The sequence below is a fragment of the Adiantum capillus-veneris genome, chromosome 29, assembly GCF_014529385.1.
Source record: "Adiantum capillus-veneris isolate H3 chromosome 29, ASM1452938v2, whole genome shotgun sequence".
Lineage (NCBI taxonomy): Eukaryota > Viridiplantae > Streptophyta > Polypodiopsida > Polypodiales > Pteridaceae > Adiantum > Adiantum capillus-veneris.
In genome coordinates, this window is record NC_140959.1 from 50,954,362 (window position 1) to 50,974,319 (window position 19,958).

The window sequence follows — 19,958 nt, forward strand, 5'->3', positions numbered from 1 at the left end:
ACCTGGCTTAAACGAGGTGCTAATGAAGAAAATTATCAAAGACCTCATTTGTCCCGCTTTCTGCTTCTTTGTGTTAAGGCACATGAGTTTTTCCTTCCAATGGCCGTCCGATTTGGCTTCTGCTTCCTTGGCTTAGGACTTCGGTCTCCTCCCCCGGAGAAAGAGCTTGGATTCTCACCTTCCGAGATTAGGCTTGGATGGCATATGTCATTAAGAGTCGGTTAATGGGAGCTTATGAGCTTGGCCTCAAAAGAGCTTTTAATTAAGTTTGCTCAATAATATTATGAGAAACATTCGCTCGGAGAGCTTATGGTTAACAAAGCTAATGATGGTTTAATGATAGCTTAGCTTATGAATTCGAAAGGGATTAGGTTTAAGGAGAATAGCAAGGTTTAGATGGCTTGAGGGCAAAATTGGGGGATTAGCAAGGTTAGGAACTTGATTATGCAAGCTTTAGAGCTTAATTATGCGAGCTTCTGAGATTAAGAGATTATGGGGAGATTCCAAACATGGAGATCATAAGGAGCTTAAGAATATGGAGCTTATAAGGAGGAGATTATGAGAAGGAGGCTTAAGAGATTATGTGGAGGAGCTTTAGAACTCCCGAGCTTGAAGATATGCGGAGAGAGAGACACCAGATGATGAGGAGGAGGCTTAAGAGCTTAAGATGATGAGGACCCCTTTAAGAGAAAGCAAAATCACATGATTTTGTAGGTTGCATGCACCATATTCTATATTTGTCATACCCATTAGCGACGTTGCTAATGGGTAGCCACTCTAATGACGTGGCAGGTCCGGATCTCACCATCACGAAATCGTGCGGGATTGGTTCCTAAATTGCTCACGCCGGCGTTTCCATTTTCGACTCTGCAGCGGATTCATCCAAGCGCCATGGCACCCATCAGGAAGCCTTTTTCCTATTCCTACGCCTTCTGCGCCGTGTTGAAGGCCATGGACGACTTTCCTTTTACATTAGGTTTTAAAAACCCCTTTTGTTCTACCCCATTGGGCGGCCATATTGATTTGTTTTACTTTGGGCGGCCTTGCTTAGGCCCTTGGGCATCCACACAATAAGGCTTTGGGCACCATCCATTCATAAAGGTACCACATTTGGCATGCAAGTTTACCAAGGCACAGCAAAATGAGCAGTATCTGTACTCCACGAGACTTCATTTAAAAAATAATCTCTTCAAGATATTTTTGTGCTTCCGTAACGGCACCACATTTTGTACACATATCGGGCAAGAATTGCTATCCCAAGCACTTTCTTCAGCCGCCCTCGACTGACATCATCATCGAGAGTTTTGTTACCCAGTTTAGTGTTGCAAACCTTGCCACAACCGTGTCGGCATTCCTTGCAATCATTGCATTCCAAAAGACGACATTCCGAACGTGAGACTCTTCAAAGCACTTGCTGCTCCTGCATATCAAAACCCAATTAAAGCTAAAAAATTCTCAGATGGCTCTCCTGCCGAGCCGGCTAGATTGACACAGAACCGGCCCCTGAAGAATCTTTAATGGCCAATAACTTGGCAAGCGGATCTCCGTTCACTAATCTAAAAAGACCGATGTGCTCCACAAAGTGAGCGCTTCAGCCCGGCGCATTCATTTCATTCTTGTCCCTTCAGATGCAGTTGCCCAATCCGGTACAAATATGCTATTACTGACTCAACTTAAAACTGTCATAACTTCTTACCCGTAGCTCCGATTCACGAGCCATAAAGACAGGCACGTAGAGTTTTTTGAGTACTGCAACTTGGATTAATAAAATACCATCTATGACCACTTCAAGAATACTCACTTTAAGCATTACCAACACATTTTTTGACCCTTAGAGCCGCATATGGCACACTTTCAACTTAAGAATTGGCTTGTGAGCAAGTCCTTATAACTGTTGATTAATCCTTTAAGATTCACGTCAGGTTCTCCAAGAATGGTGGGCGGATAATTGTGCAAAGGTGAGCCGGGAAGGCACCGGGCCCGTGGCTGTGAGAGGTGCTGCAGGCACAATTAACGACAACAGTGCTCAAAACAAACGGTTCTCTTAATTCTAGTTAATCAACCATAATTATCATTAATCAATCACTTATGGAGGCTTAATGCTCCTTACAAGATGAAACCTAGCTTAAACAAGGTGCTAAGGAAGAAAATTATCAAAGACCTGATTTGTTGCGCTTTCTGCTTCTTCCCGTTAAGGCACAGTAGTTTTTCCTTTCAATGGACGTCCGATTTGGCTTTTGCTTCCTTGGCTTAGGACTTCGGTCTCCTCTGCCAGAGAAAGAGCTTGGCTTCTCGCCTTCTGAGATTAGGCTTGGATGGCGTATGTCATTAAGATTCGGTTAATGGGAGCTTAGGCTCGAAAGAGCTTTCAATTAAGTTTGCTCAATAATATTAGGAGAAAAATTCACTCGGAGAGCTTATGGTTAACAAAGCTAATGATGGTTGAATGATAGCTTAGCTTATGAATTTGAAAGGGATTAGGTTTAAGGAGAATAGCGAGGTTTAGAATGGCTTGAGGGCAAACTTGGGGGATTAGCAAGGTTAGGAACTTGATTATGCGAGCTTTAGAGCTTAATTATGCGAGCTTTTGAGCTTAAGAGATTATGGGGAGATTCCAAATATGGAGATCATAAGGAGATTAAGAATATGGATCTTATGAGGAGGAGATTAGGCGGAGAAGATTATGAGGAAGAGGCTTAAGAGATTATGTGGATGAGCTTCAGAACTCCCGAGCTTGAAGATATCCGGAGAGAGAGACACCAGATGATGAGGAGGAGGGTTAAGAGCTTAAGATGATGAGGTCCCCCTCAAGAGAAAGCAAAATCACAAGATTTTGTAGGTTGCATGCACCATATTCTATATTTGGCATACCCTTTAGTGACCATCACGGAATCGTGCGAGAGTGGTTCCAAAATTGCTCGTGCTGGCGTTATGAGCCATTTTAAACTTTGCAGCGGATTCATCTGAGCGCCATGGCGCCTAGCGCAAAGATTTTGTCCTCTTCCTACGCCTTCCGCGTCGTGTTGAATGTCCTGGACGACTTTCCTTTGACATTAGGTTTTAAAACCCCCTTTTTTTTTACCCCATTCGGCGGCCATATTGATTTTTTTTACTTTGGGCGGCCTTCCTTAGGCCCTTGGGCATCCACACAATAAGTCTTTGGGCACCATCCATTCATGACCACATTTGGCATGCAAGTTTACCAAGGCACCGGCAAAACGAGCATTATCTGTACACCACAAGAGTTCAATTCCAAAAATAATCTCTTCAAGTTCTGTTTGTGTTGTCATAACGGCACCACATTTCATACACATATCGGGCAAGCATTGCTATCTCAAACACTTTCTTCAGCCGCCCTCGACTGACATCATCATCGAGATTTTTGTTACCCAGTTTAGTGTTGCAGACCTTGCCACAACCGTGTCGGCATTCCCTGTAATCATTGCATTCCAAAAGACAACATTCCAAACAGGAGACTCTTCAAAGCACTTGTTGCTCCCGCATATCAAAACCCAATTAAATCTCAAAAATTCTCAGATGGCTCTCCAGCCGAGTCAGCTAGACTGACACAGAACTGGCCCTCGAAGAATCTTTAACGGCTCATAACTTGGCAAGCGGGACTCCGATCACTGATCTGAAAAGACTGACGCACTCCACAAAGTGAATGCTTCAGCCCCACGCATTCATTTCATTCTTGTCCCTTCAGCTGCAATTGCCCAATCTGATACATATCCGCTACTGGCTCAACTTAAAACTGTCATAACTTCTTACCCGTAGCTCTGATTGACGAGCCGTAGATATAGGCACGTAGAGTTGTTTGAGTACTTAAACTTGGATTAATAAAATCCTAGATATGATCACTTCAAGAATACTCCCTGTTTAGCATTACCAACACATCTTCTGACCCTTAGAGCCGCATATGGCACACTTTCAGCTTAAGAATTGGCTTGTTAGCAAGCCCTTATAACTGCTGATTAATCCTATAAGATTCAAATATACCTTATTGGCTTTCCTTTGCTCATTTTCTTGTCATAGGAGCAGAGCGGCACGACATTCACCCCCTCTGAGCCTGCACAGCCTCCGGTCTGTGCCCAAGCTGCATCTTCTATAAATACCTTAAGCTACTTTTCATCAAGCTCACGTAGTTGATAAAGGTAGATAAAACAAAAAGAAGGTTGGATCAAATACCATTCATATCACATAGTATTGATGGCCTCTGCAATATACTAGAGCTTCACCTGAAGCATAGTGCAAGAGCCACATCTCATAAACTTTTGGTAACTTAAGGTCGTTACCAACAAGAATTAAAGAACTTTGACTCCCTTTTACTCGTAGCCAGGACATCACTAACATAAAAATTAGGAATAATATCCAAATCCAGCCACATTTGGCACATTGTCCAAAGAAATGAAAAATTATGAGCACTTTATGCATTATCAGGGATGATTTAGCATCATCACCCCCTCTAGCTTCACAGCCATTACGGAAAATCTTAGGACTTTCTAGACCTTTATCATCAGAGTGATTTTTACCTGTCTCTTGAGTTTGATAATGAATAATAGCTTTGTCCTGAAAATCTTCATCCATAACATCCTTGGAAAAATCAACCTTGGAAGTCCCATCATTCATCAAATCTATACGAGTTGGCTCCTCTTGCAGCCCATATATAAGCATAGATGTACAATCCATGTCAATATCCTGCTCACAATCAGCATGATGTAGGCAATCTTCAATATCACCCTCTGATTCCTCATCCGTATCCATGCTACTTAGCAAGCCATTATAACTTTGAAAAGGTACATCAGGCACCCGCTCTGATGGGGTACATGCATCACAAAGCTGAGTTATACTTCTATAACCTTCTCCTTCAGATTGGGCCAAAAACCCATCAATTATGGAATCTTCTTCTGTGATAATAGATTAGCCAAACATATTTCCAGAAGCAACCATAAGATCATTGGCATTATCAGGTACATCCTGTGTTAGGTTCACAATCTTGACCACTTCACTAGCTATTGCATGTATAATAGATTTGATTCTGCAATCATCTACAATAACTCTACTGCCCTGCTTAGCTATAGTGCCGATAGAACCATTAGAATCCTGTAGTGGCTCATCTTCTTGATAAACTTGTTGAGAGCAACCCAGCCAAGGTCAGTAGCTTGAAAAAATTTTGTTGTACAGTTTGGCTCTTCACAAGAACCATTATTCGAGATAACTTCCATGCGAGAAATCTTTGAAAAAAATTCATACATTGGTGTTTCAACAGTAAATTCATTATGTACCTTTGCTTGGTTGCTCAAAATATGGTCCTTTGAAGTTGAATCTACTTCTTACAAAGCTGTATTTTCCTTGGATTTACTTGTAGAAATATGGTCCTAAAATTGATCATAATTAAGGAACTGCATCTGCTCCCCTTCTTCTTCATAGAAAATAATATGGCCTCGTTCACTCCTCGTTCATTAATATCCTTCTTTATTAACTCGATAATTCTTGCGCTTTCATGAACAAAACCATCTGCAAAATAGTCCCACTACGTGGCATATGTTTCGGCCAATTCTCGTACCTTATCTTTAAACTCGGAGGTTACAACTTCTTCAAAGGTTGAAATCATTCGATCTTCTGGAATTCCTCGGCTCTTCATTTCCACTTTATAACATGCAAGGAGTCCATCTGGATCATGTCCTTGAAAAATTCCATACTGCTCATGCACAACATCGAGTGCCATCTCCACTGCATCATCAAGCTGCTTTTTCATCTTCGTAGCTTTTACTTCTTGCAAGCATCCTTGAACTAAGCCCAACATTTTGGGCAAATCTGTTGTTGCTAGATTTTTATCAAATCTCTTCAGGTTCTCTAAATTCTAGTTAATCAACGATAGTCATCATTAATCAATCATTAATGGAGGCTTAGTGCTCCTTACAAGATGAGACCTGGCTTAAACCAGGTGCTAATGAAGAAAATTATCAAAGACCTGATTTGTCCCGCTTTCTGCTTCTTCTCATTAAGGCACAAGAGTTTTTACTTCCAATGTCCGTTTGATTTGGCTTTTGCTTCCTTGGCTTAGGAGTTCGGTCCCCTCTCCCAGAGAAAGATCTTGGCTTCTCGCCTTCCGAGATTAGGCTTGGATGGCATATGTCATTAAGAGACGGTTAATGGGACCTTATGAGCTTGGCCTCGAAAGAGCTTTCAATTAATTTTTCTCAATAATATTAGGAGAAAACTTCTCTCGGAGAGCTTATGGTTAACAAAGCTAATGATGGTTTAATGATAGGTTAGCTTATGAATTCGAAAGGGATTAGGTTAAAGGAGAATAGCGAGGTTTAGGGTGGCTTGAGGGCAAAATTGGGAGATTAGCAAGGTTAGGAACTTGATTATGCGAGCTTTTGAGCTTAAGATATTATGGGGAGATTCCGAATATGGAGATCATAAGGAGCTTAAGAATATGGAGTTATGAGAAGGAGGTTAGGAGGAGGAGGCTTAAGAGATTATGTAGAGGATCTTCAGAACTCCCGAGCTTGATAATATCCGGAGAGAGAGACACGAGATGATGAGGAGGAGGATTAAGAGCTTAAGATGTTGAGTTACCCCACAAGAGAAAGCAAAATCGGATGATTTTGTAGGTTGCATGCACCATATTCTATGTTTGGCATACCCATTAGCGACGTCGCTAATGGGTAGCCACTCTAATGATGTGGTAGGTCCGAATTTTTGGCCATCACGGAATAGCACGGGAGTGGTTCCAAAATTGTTCGTGCCGGCGTTATGAGCCATTTTTGACTCTACAGCGGATTCATATGAGCGCCATGGAAATCAACGCGAAGCTGTTTTCCTCTTCCTATGCCTTCTGCGCCCTGTTGAATGCCATGGATGAATTTCCTTTTACATTAGGTTTTAAAACCCCTTTTTTTTAACCCCATTGGGCGGCCATATTTATTTGGTTTACTTTGGGCGGCTTTCCTTAGGCCCTTGGGCGTCCACACAATAAGGCTTTGGGCAACATCCATTCATGAAGGATGCGATTGACGGTCCTTTTCATAAATTGTCTCGTGGAGTGCAGATAATGCTCGTTTTGCTGATGCCCAAAGCCTTATTGTGTGGACGCCCAAGGGCCTAAGGAAGGCCGTTAAGATAGGCACGTAGAGTTTTTTGAGTACTTCAACTCGGATTAATAAAATCCCAGCTATGACCACTTCAAGAATACTCACTGTTTAGCATTACTAGCACATCTTCTGACCCTTAGAGCTGCATCTGGCACACTTTCAGCTTAAAAATTGACTTTTTAACAAGCCCTTATAACTGCTGATTAATCTTGTAAGATTCAAATAAACTTGATTGGCTTTCCTTTGCTCATTTTCTTGTCATAGGAGTGGAGCGACACGAGCGCGTAAGTGGAGACATGGTATTTCTAAGGAAGCACGAAAGAGAGTGTAGTTAGATGCAAGTATGGTTGCAACATTCTTGGAAGAGAAAATGGAAAGTGGAAAACACATAGGATTTTGACTTTTTATAGAGAGTTGTTATGATGTACAGAACATAGTTGCACCTCCCTTGATTTTCAGAAGAGAGAATCCACACATAGAACATTTTTGGCATGTAAACACATGTATTATGTGTATGTGCATATACTTGGGTTTCAACCAAAATAGCACATGGTCATTCATCAGCCTGTACTATCTCCCATAGACCTTGCATTTGTATTAGGGAAGACCCACAAGATAAATCCTGTGGTGTAGTGGACCAAAACGTTAGCAAAATTTATCTGAAGGTATGCATCAAAAGAGACATCTCTTATGTGAGAGCAATGGAGTTACTTTCCTCCACCTTTTGAAACTTTTGTTGAATCCCTTTTAACTATAGATGTATGTTTTGTGGTTTCTATCTTGCCAAATGTACAAGCACAAAAATAGTTCTTTTTTGGAAACTTGTACATGTTTTTGGTGTGTATATTATGTATAATGTCTCCGTTTTAAATTAACATTTTTTGTGTCGTTAGAAAAGGCTTTCAATCTAAAGCCAAGTTATGCAAAATGATACATGTTGTTTTGGTGTGTAGTGTATATAGTAATGTCTCTATTTTGAACTAATGTTTTTTGTGGTGTTAGTAGAAAAGGCTCTAAAACTAAAGTGAAAAAACTCGCAAAATTGGTTCTGATTGCAAAAGATAAAATCAAAATCTCGCAAAGAAAACACACTCGGGTCGACTACTTGAATGCTTCTCCTCAATCGGCATTGAAAAGGTTGTGGTCTTCCTTCTTGTCCGTCGGGGGAGGTCGCTCACCTTGGTGATGGGTATGAAAACGGAAATTTCTCTTCTGAACCTATCAAAGCATGAAAACACTCTCACCTACCTATGGGAAATGCCTTTTTTCAAGAAGCTTGAACCGATCTTAAGGCCCTACAAAGAGTTATAACACTTGTATAGCATTCGAAGGAGTTGGGATATTCTGGAAAACCTAGAGAAAGGTTCTCTAGATCTTTAGGCCTTTGAGTCCAATACCAACTTTTCCTTAAAGGTCCTCTTTATTGTCTAATCACCTTGATGATGGTGTATTCAATAAATGTGCACACAAAGCTGTCAAGAATATGCAATCATGGGATTCTGAAATCATCATCTTGTGCATAAAATGATATCATGCATATAATCAAATGAAGTACTCATTATAATTGATAAATTAATAAGAGAGGGTCTTTGATTCAAAGCATCGACCACAAATTTTTTTCTTTACGAGGATTGGTACTAAATGTTGGGCTCAAAACTTTGAATAAATTCAACCACTTAATATGCCTATCATCGATTAGGGATTGAGATAATAAATACTTGATACTTTACTGATCCGTTTTAATTATCAAATCAACGTCCATTAAATGATGTTTCCAAATTTTAAAAGCATGCACTATTATAGTTAATACTTTGTCATATGTACTGAACTTAGATTCAAAGGGTTTGAATTTGTAACTCTCAAATGCAAGTGGATAGTTATCTTGCCCAGAAATTGCACTGACACCTTTCCCACTAACATCAGTGACTGCCAGAAAGAATGGTCAATCAAAATTAGACAACTGCAACATAGGTACATTAGTCAAAGCATTCTTGAGTGAGATAAATAAACTATCTTGTAAATGAGTCCATACATACAAGGTATTTTTCTTCAATAGGAGAGTCAGATAATGAAATTTGTAAGAAAAATTATGAACCAACTTTTATCAATAACTGCATGGACCAATGAAAGAACGTAGCTCATGAAAGTTTTTGGGTCTATGCCATAATTAAATACCTTCAATTTTCTTGGGGTCTATATGTATTCTTCGTCCTGCTACAGTGTGTCTCAAATACTTGATTTCAAATTGAAAAAATGAACTCTTTTTGGGATTCAGATATAAATGATTTTGTGACAGAAGGTCAAAGATACGTGTTAAATGCTCCTATTCTTGCTCAAATTTACTACACACAAGAATATCATCAAAAAATACAACGAGAAGGTCTTGATGGTATATGGAAATTTGATTCATCATACGAGTGAAGGTAGCTGGTATATTTGTCAAACTAAATGGCATGAAATTCATAGTGTCTTTTTTGTGTTATAATGTAGTTTTGTAAACATCTTCCTCAAACATTTTGACTTGGTTGTGCCCTGATTTAAGGTCAATTTTGCTACAAATATTTACCCCTTTTAGTTTTTCCAGTAGATCATCCACTTTGGGAATAGGGAATCTATTCTTAATGGTGATCTTGTTTAGGACTCTGTAGTCAATACACATACAAAAGGTTCCTTTTTTCTTCTTAACAAGAAGTAATAGAGCTCTGTATCGTGAACTACTAAGTATAATAAGTCCTTGGTCAAGTAGATCTATGATTTGGGTTTGTATTTCCCTTTGTGCGGTTGGATTTACATGATTGGGTGCTCTACAAGGTGAATCGCTACCCAAGATAATATCAATTTGGGCGTGATGGTGGTATTCCAAGAGGCAGAGCATGCATGAAACAATGTCTAAATTGTGAGAGAAAATCATCGTGTGAAGATTCTTAAGGAGTTTCGGTTGGAGTAGAGAGTTGGTTACAAGCTGTAGATATTCTTTTCCTTACTTTCGAATTGCTTATTTGGCTTGAGTGTGAGAAAGTAGTGAATTTTTTTTGGTGTTCTAGGTTTTTTTAGTTGGAGTAGGTTTTATTCTCATGGGTGAGGGTCAAAGTACCTGTTTTGTAATTGATTGGTGAGATGAATTCATGTCAAAAAGGAATTCTCAAAATCATATCAATACATGCAATGGTGCAACTAGAAATACATGTGTATGGACAAATTCACCAATGCAAACTTTAATAGTGACTTGAGTTTTACAATTGAAACCTTGATTATTAAAGATAGTCTTTACTTCATGAGGTGAAGAGAGTTGAGAGAGAGAAAGTTGTTGTGTCAATTGTGCAGAGATGAAATCATGGCTACTAACATCATCTAAAAGAATTGTGATAACTGTGTCATTCACTTTGAATAGAGTGTGTACTGGAGATATTGGAATAACTAGACAAGGATTGTTATTGATATCATACATGGAATCATAGCCCTCATTGTAATTGACTTCAACTTCGTTGTTGTCAGGAATATCATATTTGATGAGGTTAAAACTTGTCCACTATTTGAGTGGTTTTTGTTGAATGGTCTTTGGTTGTGGTTGTGTGTGACTCCATTAGGTTGGCCATTGGGATGATCGTTTCTCTTAGCATGATTGTTTGTGCACTTATCTACACAGTGCCCAAACTAGAAACATTTAAAACATTTCACCTTTTTATTACCGTTGGAAGGTTGATTAGGGCATTGATTGTTGGAAATATTTTGGTTGTCCCTCTACTTCATGTGGTTGTTTTTGTTTCCATGAGGTTGAGAGGATGGAGCAGAGTTGTCAAATCTACATCTCTTGAAGAAGGTACAACTCTAGTTTTTGTTCATGTCAAAGCTAGGAGAGGAAGGAACTCTCTTGTTATGGTTAGTGTTAGTAGACTAACTAGATTGAAGTTGATGTTGGCCTTTCTTTCTCACAGTATTGAGTGCCAAATTAATAGCTTTTGACAGTGAATCTCGCCCAAACATGTATACTTCAGTACCAATATGTAGTGCTAATCTAGATTTATACCTGCACTCTAGTTTCCTGTAGTTGACATGTTCAATAGCTTGAAGCTGAATGAGAAAATTCCAAAAACAATCAGTGTAAGCCTGTACATCTTCATTTCTACCTTGGAAAATTCAATTCCATTGGTGGCATGCTTATCTTTGTATTGTGTGGGTAAGAAATGGGCTGAAAATAAAATTTTGAATGCATGCTACATGCGAGGTCTTTTCATGTGTTGTTTGGTGGGATTGCACCATAGTGTAGTGCTACAAGTCAGGTGATTTGATGCACACTTGACCATGTCACAGTCGGGAAAGTCTTCATTTGAAAATAGTCTTTTAGTTGACTAGCCCATGCTAGTACTGTGCCTCAGAACCCAATAAAGGTATATGGGCCCTTTGAGAAGTGGGGAATTGATGCCATAGGGCCTCTACCACGCACTCAGTCAGGTAAAGAGTACATCATCATGGGAGTAGACTACATGACTAGATGGGCTGAGGCTATGCCGACCAATAGAATTACTGCTAAGGATGTGAGTCAGTTCATCTTTGACCACATTTGTTGCCGGTTTGGCACCCCTCTTGAAATACTATCTGATAGAGGACCAGGGTTTAGAGCAGACTTGGTAGGAGAACTCATGAAGAAGCTAAATATTCAGCATCAACACTCTACTCCTTACTACCCTCAGTGCAATGGTTTGGTGGAAAAGGTAAATGGAATCATTTGCAAAATTCTCACCAAACAGGTACATGCCAGGCGCCAAGATTGGGACAAACACCTGAATGGAGCTCTATGGGCCTATAGAACCTCCTTCAAAACCACATTAGGGTACACACCCTTTAATTTGGTTTATGGAAAGGAGGCGCTTTTGCCCATTGAAGTGAAGTTAACAAGTCTTCGAATATTGGGTAGCCAGGTAGGCTCTCAAAAGGAGAAAGTACATCAAAGGATCATGGATCTAGAGAGGCTGCAATTGGATCGTGAAGAAGCCATCAACCACTATTCTCAAGAAGCAGAGAAGCGCAGAGAAAAGTTCAACAAAAAGCTAGCATCCAAAGACATCAAAAAGGGATCTCTGGTGCTTCGATATGACAATCGCTTCGACACTCGTAAGGATGGAAAGTTTCTTTTCCGATGGGAAGGCCCGTTCTTGGTCACCAAAAAGTTCAAAAACGGCTCTTACAGACTTCAGGACATTGATGGTAAAGTGCACAAGACCAGGACAAATGGATGGCGTCTAAAGCCTTATCACATCAGGATAAGGTCAGCTCAAGATCAAAGAAAGTAGGCTAGAGGCATAAATATCCCTAGCCAGGTTTGGGGGGGCTATGATCCGAGCCTATCACAAATTTTTGTTTATCATATTTTGTTGGTTTTCCTTGCTTCTAGAGGTTTACAATAAAAGAAAGAGTGAGAACAACCTCTTGGAAAAATTTTAAAAAAATGATTTTTTCTTGACTAGTTCACCGGAGGTGAAAGGTAGAGGGAGAACCTAGTGGTAAAGGGAAGGGAAAATATGTAAATGTGAAAAGAAAAGATATGATGTGGTTGTGGAGCCATGCACCCATGATTCAAGGGACATGAGTGGCTCATATCATCATGGCTTTGGAGCCATATGATGATTCAAACAAATGGGACCCAAGTGGAAGACTTGGTAAAGGAAGAAACCAGGCACATGATTTTGTTGAATTTTTAAAAAATACTTCCACTCCGATCCAAGAAAAGTTGTCTTCATCAAAGTTGTAACTGACGAGCTGAAGATTCTGGCCATATTTTTTTTATAATTTTTGCACCTACGGTCTAGGAGATATGGCCAAAATGGTGGACGGCAGTTTTTTCAACTGTGGTGGAGACCACCCCCCTACCTTTACACACACACACCCTTCCTTTTCCACATTGAGACCTTCTTTTAAATCAGCCATTAGTCTTCTCACCCTCCTCTCCTTCCTCCTCTCTCTCAAGCTCAAAAACCCATCAAAGTTCCTCTTCTAATCACCTCTCAAGTCATGCTTAATCTTGTTGTAATTCATAAGTTCTCATTCAACCCCTTTCTATTATTACTAGATATGTATTGATTTTATGTAGATTCTTTACATTTTAAAATAAGGAAGCTCTTGGACTCAAGCTATGGAGGAAGGAGTGAAGACAACACAAGTGATGATGGAGCTAATTGGTCAACAAATCACTTGGAAGGAGCTTCTTCATTGGTTGAATGTCCCTAATCAAGCTTCATTTGTACAAATTACACTTGTATCTTAACCTCACTCCTAATCACTCTCTTTCCTATATAAAGAGGCCTTCCCCTTTGTAATTTCAAGCCTCCCTCAACCCATTGAGCCTTTGTATCACTCACCATGAGCCCATAAGCTCATTCATTCACTCTATTCTTGCACATCCTAGAGTTCAAATTGTTTCATGCTAGTAACCTCTCCTCCTCTTACTTGTGTTAATTAAGTGAAATGTTGTATATGCGTGTGAGAGTGCTTGATGTGATCTTGGCTAATCCTTGAGTGATTGTTTGGTAATCTATATGCTATTTGTGTTGGGAGTGTTTGAAGTCATCCATTCCTTGTGCACACACCACGGTTAATGCTTCATTCATAGTGCTCTCTCTCTCTCTCTCTCTCTCTCTCTCTCTCTCTCTCTCTCTCTCTCTCTCTTTGTGTAGCGGTCCTAGTCCACGCTTCCAAGACTAGGTGGTGCCCTCATCTCATTTCCCTTGTGGCGCAATGGAGTTTGTTTTGGTGTAGAGGCCGCCATTCCAAATTTCCTTCGTCATAAATTGGTGCCCCCACTGAGGATCTCTCAAGCAGCGCTCTATCAGTCCTATGAAGGAAGATCCATCAAATTCTCCGAGACTTCCACTATGGTCTCCCCAAGAAGCTCGAGAAAAGAAGCGTCTTTATCTACAAACGGCACGTATGCGGGTAAAGAGAGTTAACTACACACACCCTTCTTTGCTTCAAGGAAAATCTTGTAGTCATCAAGTCCCTAGGTCAAAAAACTGTGTTGAGTGCTTTGTGGCTAGTGTGAAGACACTTCCTTTGAAGCCTCGACTTCAGGTGGTGAAAGCACTCTCAAACTCGGGTATTAACAAGTTTTTGGAGGGGGAGCTACACATCAATGGGGTGCGGTATTGGCAAGAGGCTACATATGGTGATGCACTCCAACTACTACTAGCAAGAAGGCTCAAGGTGGTTGAGAGGGTAGCCATCGAACCCTATGAACTCTACAAAGCTGAAGATGGTCACACCAAAGCTAGGCTAATCACCGGTGAGCAAATTCTTCGCATCTCTCAAATGGTGGGATCCAAGAGAGCTCAACTTCAATGAAGTGCTTCATGGAAGGTTGTAATTAATGCACCAATGAATAATCCCATTTTCCACAACTTTCAATCAGTTCATAATATTAGGGTGAATGTGCGCATTGATAGAAAGATTTTTTTCCAACAAAGATTGGTCTTCTATTTTGGAGCTGAGAGGTTGAGAGAGATATTGCTGTCCCCTGACCCTATAATATTTCCTATTTTGGAGTATAATGTATCTTTTGATGTTCACATCTTCATCTTGCTTTAAGCATACTCCATGAATCATAGGGATTTATATGGACCTTTCCAACCTCTTGCTAGACAAACTGTGCATATAATAGCTAGCACAAAGCTTAGGTTCCAAAACATCATAAGGGACTTACTAGGCCCTCGTCGTCTAGCTTAGATTAATGCATCTATCAATCCATTTATTCTACCCTTAATAAGATATGATTTGGGCCTAGACGTTTTCATCTTTGTGCTATATTGAGAGGAAGGCAACCCACTTTTATGATGGCTTTCCCAAATTTTTTTGGGCGTAGTGGGGAAAATGCTGGGGATTTTTTGGATAACTTGGAGATGGCTTTCCTTGTCTCCGGGAGGGATGACGAAGCAGTGAAATTGAGAGCTTTTCCTTTGGTGCTCAAAGAAGAAGCTAGGGTATGGTTCCAGGCTCTAGATCCAACCCAAAGAATTGATTGGGAGGGATTGAAGGTGGCTTTCCTACGAAGATTTCAACGAGCCAATTCGGCAGAAGAACTATGGCAACGACTTCTGTCCCTTCATCAAGTTGACCCTCATGGTTATGCAACCTATGAGGAAGGTTTTCTGAAACTTTGGGGGCAATGGTAGAACTCACTAAACCCTGGTGAGCGAGCTCCCAATTGCCTCCAAAAGGATCGATTTATCTCAGGTTTGTACCCCTTGCTAAGGGAGAAGGTAAAGGGAAAATTTCCAAATGCTTTTGAAGATGCCTTAAGAATTGCTAGGGAAAAGAATAGAAAGATTCTCTATCAAGCCCAAGCTGGCCAGCTAGCTTTGGGAGGCAATATCACAACTATGGAAGCTTCTCACATACCTCCAAATGTGCCTAATGCACCAGACCTCAATAGAGGTCAACAAGAAGATATGCTCCAACAAATAAACAATCTCACAAACCAGCTAGAGGGGTTGAGAGTAAATCTTGTGCAGGGTGTAAGGAGGCCTATTGAGGGAAATGGTGGGAATCGGCCACCAATGCGACGTCAAGCAAGGGAAATGTTGTGTTACAATTGTGGGGAAATTGGCCACGGCATGTATAATTGCCCTCATCCCAGAAGATATGACTACCCTGTCAGAGGTCCTCGACAACAAGTAAGTCCACCCCGTGCTAGAGCTCAAGCACAAGAGCAACCGCAACCTCAAATTTTGCAGCCACCTCGTGCTCAAGCTCAAGCCCCTGCTACTCAACCAAATGTGAGCATCATAAGGATGGAGGAGGTCCTCAAGGGCAGAAGCAACCAGGAAGAAATAGCTAAAGGTAAGATGAAGATAGATGAAGTGGCTACAATGCCTATCAAACGTGTGCGTGTCCAAGATGAAGTAGGTAAAGAAACAAGCAAGGATGCAAGCAATGAAGCAAGTACATCTCGGGCAACTAAATATGAAGCCAAGAAGAGAAAGACCCGTACTAGGTCTCAAATTGACATCTCTGATTTCCCTATGGGATCTCAGACACAACCTTATGACTTGACAGCTGATGTGAGTTCTCAAGGACCAAAGATTACTTGGCCACAACTACTTCATATCTCCCCAAAGCTTCGACGACAATGGTCAAAAATGGTGAGCACGAGAGCAAAGCGAAGTAAGCTAGTAAGTGTAATCAAAGCATATGGTCTCAAGGATATAGTGCCTTTGGTGGAGGCTCAAATCAAGGGACAACGGATTCCAAAAACTTACATTGACAGTGGAGCAGAGGTTTGTGTCATGACAGAAAAGCTAATGCATCAATTGGGTTTAGAGGTAATGGAATCATCAAACTTTAGGGCAAAAATGGCCAATAATGTCTCTGTCACTTGTGTGGGTGTAGTGAAAGCTTTGAGAGTTTCTGTTTTTGGAATCACTACAGAGGTTGATGCTTATGTGATGCCAGTAAACGGAGAAGGATACCCCCTTATTTTAGGACGACCTTGGCTCATGGGTATAGGAGCTAGGCAAGATTGGGCAACAGGAGACTTGGAGTTGAGGCCTCGCATGGGTGGCCATAGTCGGAAGGTGGTTTATAACCTAAATAATGGGCGACAAGAGAACCTTGAACTAGAGACGTCAGCTGATGAGTGGAGCTCAAGTGGATGCTCCTCATCCATGGACGAGGAAGAGAGTTCAAGTGAAGAGAGTGATAGCACTCTCGAAGTCATGGGCGTCACCATAAAGGAAACTACCTCATCAGAAGACAACCCAAGGATCCAAATGAAGAATGTGTGGGATGCCAGCCTAGAGGAGATGTTATCCAAGGATATAAAGGAAGAAGAAAAGGAGGGTTATGTAAATGTTCTCAAGAAGCATGCATCATTGTTTATTTCTGATTACACTCACATTACAGGTGTCACTGCAGTGAAGCATCATATCCATCTAAAAGAAGGGAGCAAGCCAGTAGTACAAAAACTAAGAAGATTAGGAGTTGTGCAACAAAATGCACTGTTGTCTGAGGTGAAGAGACTCTTAGAAGCAGGATTCATATACCCAGTAGAAGATTCAGAATGGGTCTCCCCAGTAGTGGTGAGGCCAAAGAAGAATGGTAAATGGCGAGTGTGCGTGGATTACAAGCCACTAAATGCTGCAACAAAGAGGGACCACTTCCCTCTCCCATTTCAAGATGAGATTCTAAATGAAGTAGCAGGCCATGAGAGATACACAGTGTGTGATGGCTACTCTGGCTACTTTCAAATACGCATTGCAGAGGAGGACCAGAAGAAGACTACTTTCATCACACCATGGGGATGTTTTGCATTTCGAGTCATGCCTTTTGGTCTCACCAACGCTCCAGCCACCTTTCAACGATTCATGAACATGGTCTTCCAACCTTACTTTGGTAAGTCCATAAGGGTTTTCATAGATGACTTTTGTATTTACAGCTCCAAAAGTATGCATCTCGGCAAGATTGATGAAGGATTTACTCGTTTAGCTAAGCTGGGTGGACAACTAAACAAGGACAAATGTCACATTGGGGAAATCAAGGTTACACTATTAGGGCATGTAGTGTCCATTGATGGAATCGAGGTAGATCCTGAAAAGATAGAAACATTGCTAAATCTACCTTCCCCAACTTCCATCAAACAATTAATCTCCTTCTTGCAAAAGCTAAGATATTTGAGTAGATTCATACACTTACTCTCCCAAGTGATATTTCCTCTACAACAGCTGACTCGTCAAGAGACGCTTGTTTGGAGTGAAGAAAGTGAAGGGCATTTTAGAGAGATTAAAAAAATGTTAGGGTCACTCCCTGTAATCCTCCAACCTTGTTGGGAAGAAACATTCTTTGTAAACCCTAGTGTGGGAGAAGAAGCCATTGGTGCTGCCCTCCTACAAAAAGATCCAAAAACCTCCTTTATGAGGCCTGTGTATTTTGCTAGCCGCCTCATGGAAAACACAGAGAAGGCCTACACCCTAATGGAACAGCTAGTGTTAGCTCTCATGTTTGCGGTAACCAAATTTCGGCCATACTTGCTGCCGAAGAGGTTTGTAATTATCACTGTGGAGGATATGTTTCCCTATGCACTACAACATATGGAAATCTCTGACAAAATAGCAAAGTGGGTGGTGCGACTTCAAGAGTTTGATTATACAATACAGGTTGAAAGAACAACTCGAGCATGCTTAGCCGACATTTTAACAAACAAGTGCTATGAAAAAGTTTGCCATTTGAAGAGAAAGGAACTTCCGCCACCTCCAGCTCTAGAGGCTTTGGTCAATGCTTATAGCCTCTACTTTGATGGAGCATACAAGAGAACCAAGGATAAGGCATCTGCAGGCATCGTGGTCTTATCCCCATTGGGAGAGAGGATCCATGGTGAAGGGATCACTCTAGAAGATGTCCACTCCAACAATGAAGCAGAATATCATGCTCTAATTCATGGCCTTTGCTGGTGCCTCGATAATTCAATTAAGAGATTAAACGCTTTTGGTGACTCCATGCTTTTGGTAAGGCAAATGCAAGGTACATGGGCTTGCAAAAATGCCCGTCTCTCTACTAAAATGAGAGAAGCAAGAGCTCTTATGAGGAGATTTAGGGAGGCACAAGTACATCATGTACCAAGAGACCAGAACAAGGATGCAGACCACCTAGCATCATCAAAGTTAAATGAGTCAATAGTGGGAGCAGTGGCCATCAAACTTCCACTTCAGCAAGGCAAGGAGGACTTGGAAGATATTATGCACATTCTGGAGCAAGGAGAGGCTCCTAAACACTTGAATGCAGGGGAAAGGCGATGGTTAGCTAGGAAGGCTACCAGGTATCGCATAGTAAATGATGACTTGTATTGTCTTGGTAAGGATAGTGTGCTTAGGAGAGTTCCTTTGAAGAGTGAAATTGAAGAGATTTTAAAAGCTTGTCACGATGATATGTGTGGAGGACACTTTGCACACGATGTCACTAGTAGAAAGGTTCTACAAGCTGGGTTTACTTGGCCAAGTCTTCATCGTGATGTCAAATATTGGTGTCAAACATGTGATGAATGTCAGAAAGCAGGACCACGACGGCTCATAGCTGAACCTCAGAACCCAATAAAGGTATATGGGCCCTTTGAGAAGTGGGGAATTGATGCCATAGGGCCTCTACCACGCACTCAGTCAGGTAAAGAGTACATCATCATGGGAGTAGACTACATGACTAGATGGGCTGAGGCTATGCCGACCAATAGAATTACTGCTAAGGATGTGAGTCAGTTCATCTTTGACCACATTTGTTGCCGGTTTGGCACCCCTCTTGAAATACTATCTGATAGAGGACCAGGGTTTAGAGCAGACTTGGTAGGAGAACTCATGAAGAAGCTAAATATTCAGCATCAACACTCTACTCCTTACTACCCTCAGTGCAATGGTTTGGTGGAAAAGGTAAATGGAATCATTTGCAAAATTCTCACCAAACAGGTACATGCCAGGCGCCAAGATTGGGACAAACACCTGAATGGAGCTCTATGGGCCTATAGAACCTCCTTCAAAACCACATTAGGGTACACACCCTTTCATTTGGTTTATGGAAAGGAGGCGCTTTTGCCCATTGAAGTGAAGTTAACAAGTCTTCGAATATTGGGTAGCCAGGTAGGCTCTCAAAAGGAGAAAGTACATCAAAGGATCATGGATCTAGAGAGGCTGCAATTGGATCGTGAAGAAGCCATCAACCACTATTCTCAAGAAGCAGAGAAGCGCAGAGAAAAGTTCAACAAAAAGCTAGCATCCAAAGACATCAAAAAGGGATCTCTGGTGCTTCGATATGACAATCGCTTCGACACTCGTAAGGATGGAAAGTTTCTTTTCCGATGGGAAGGCCCGTTCTTGGTCACCAAAA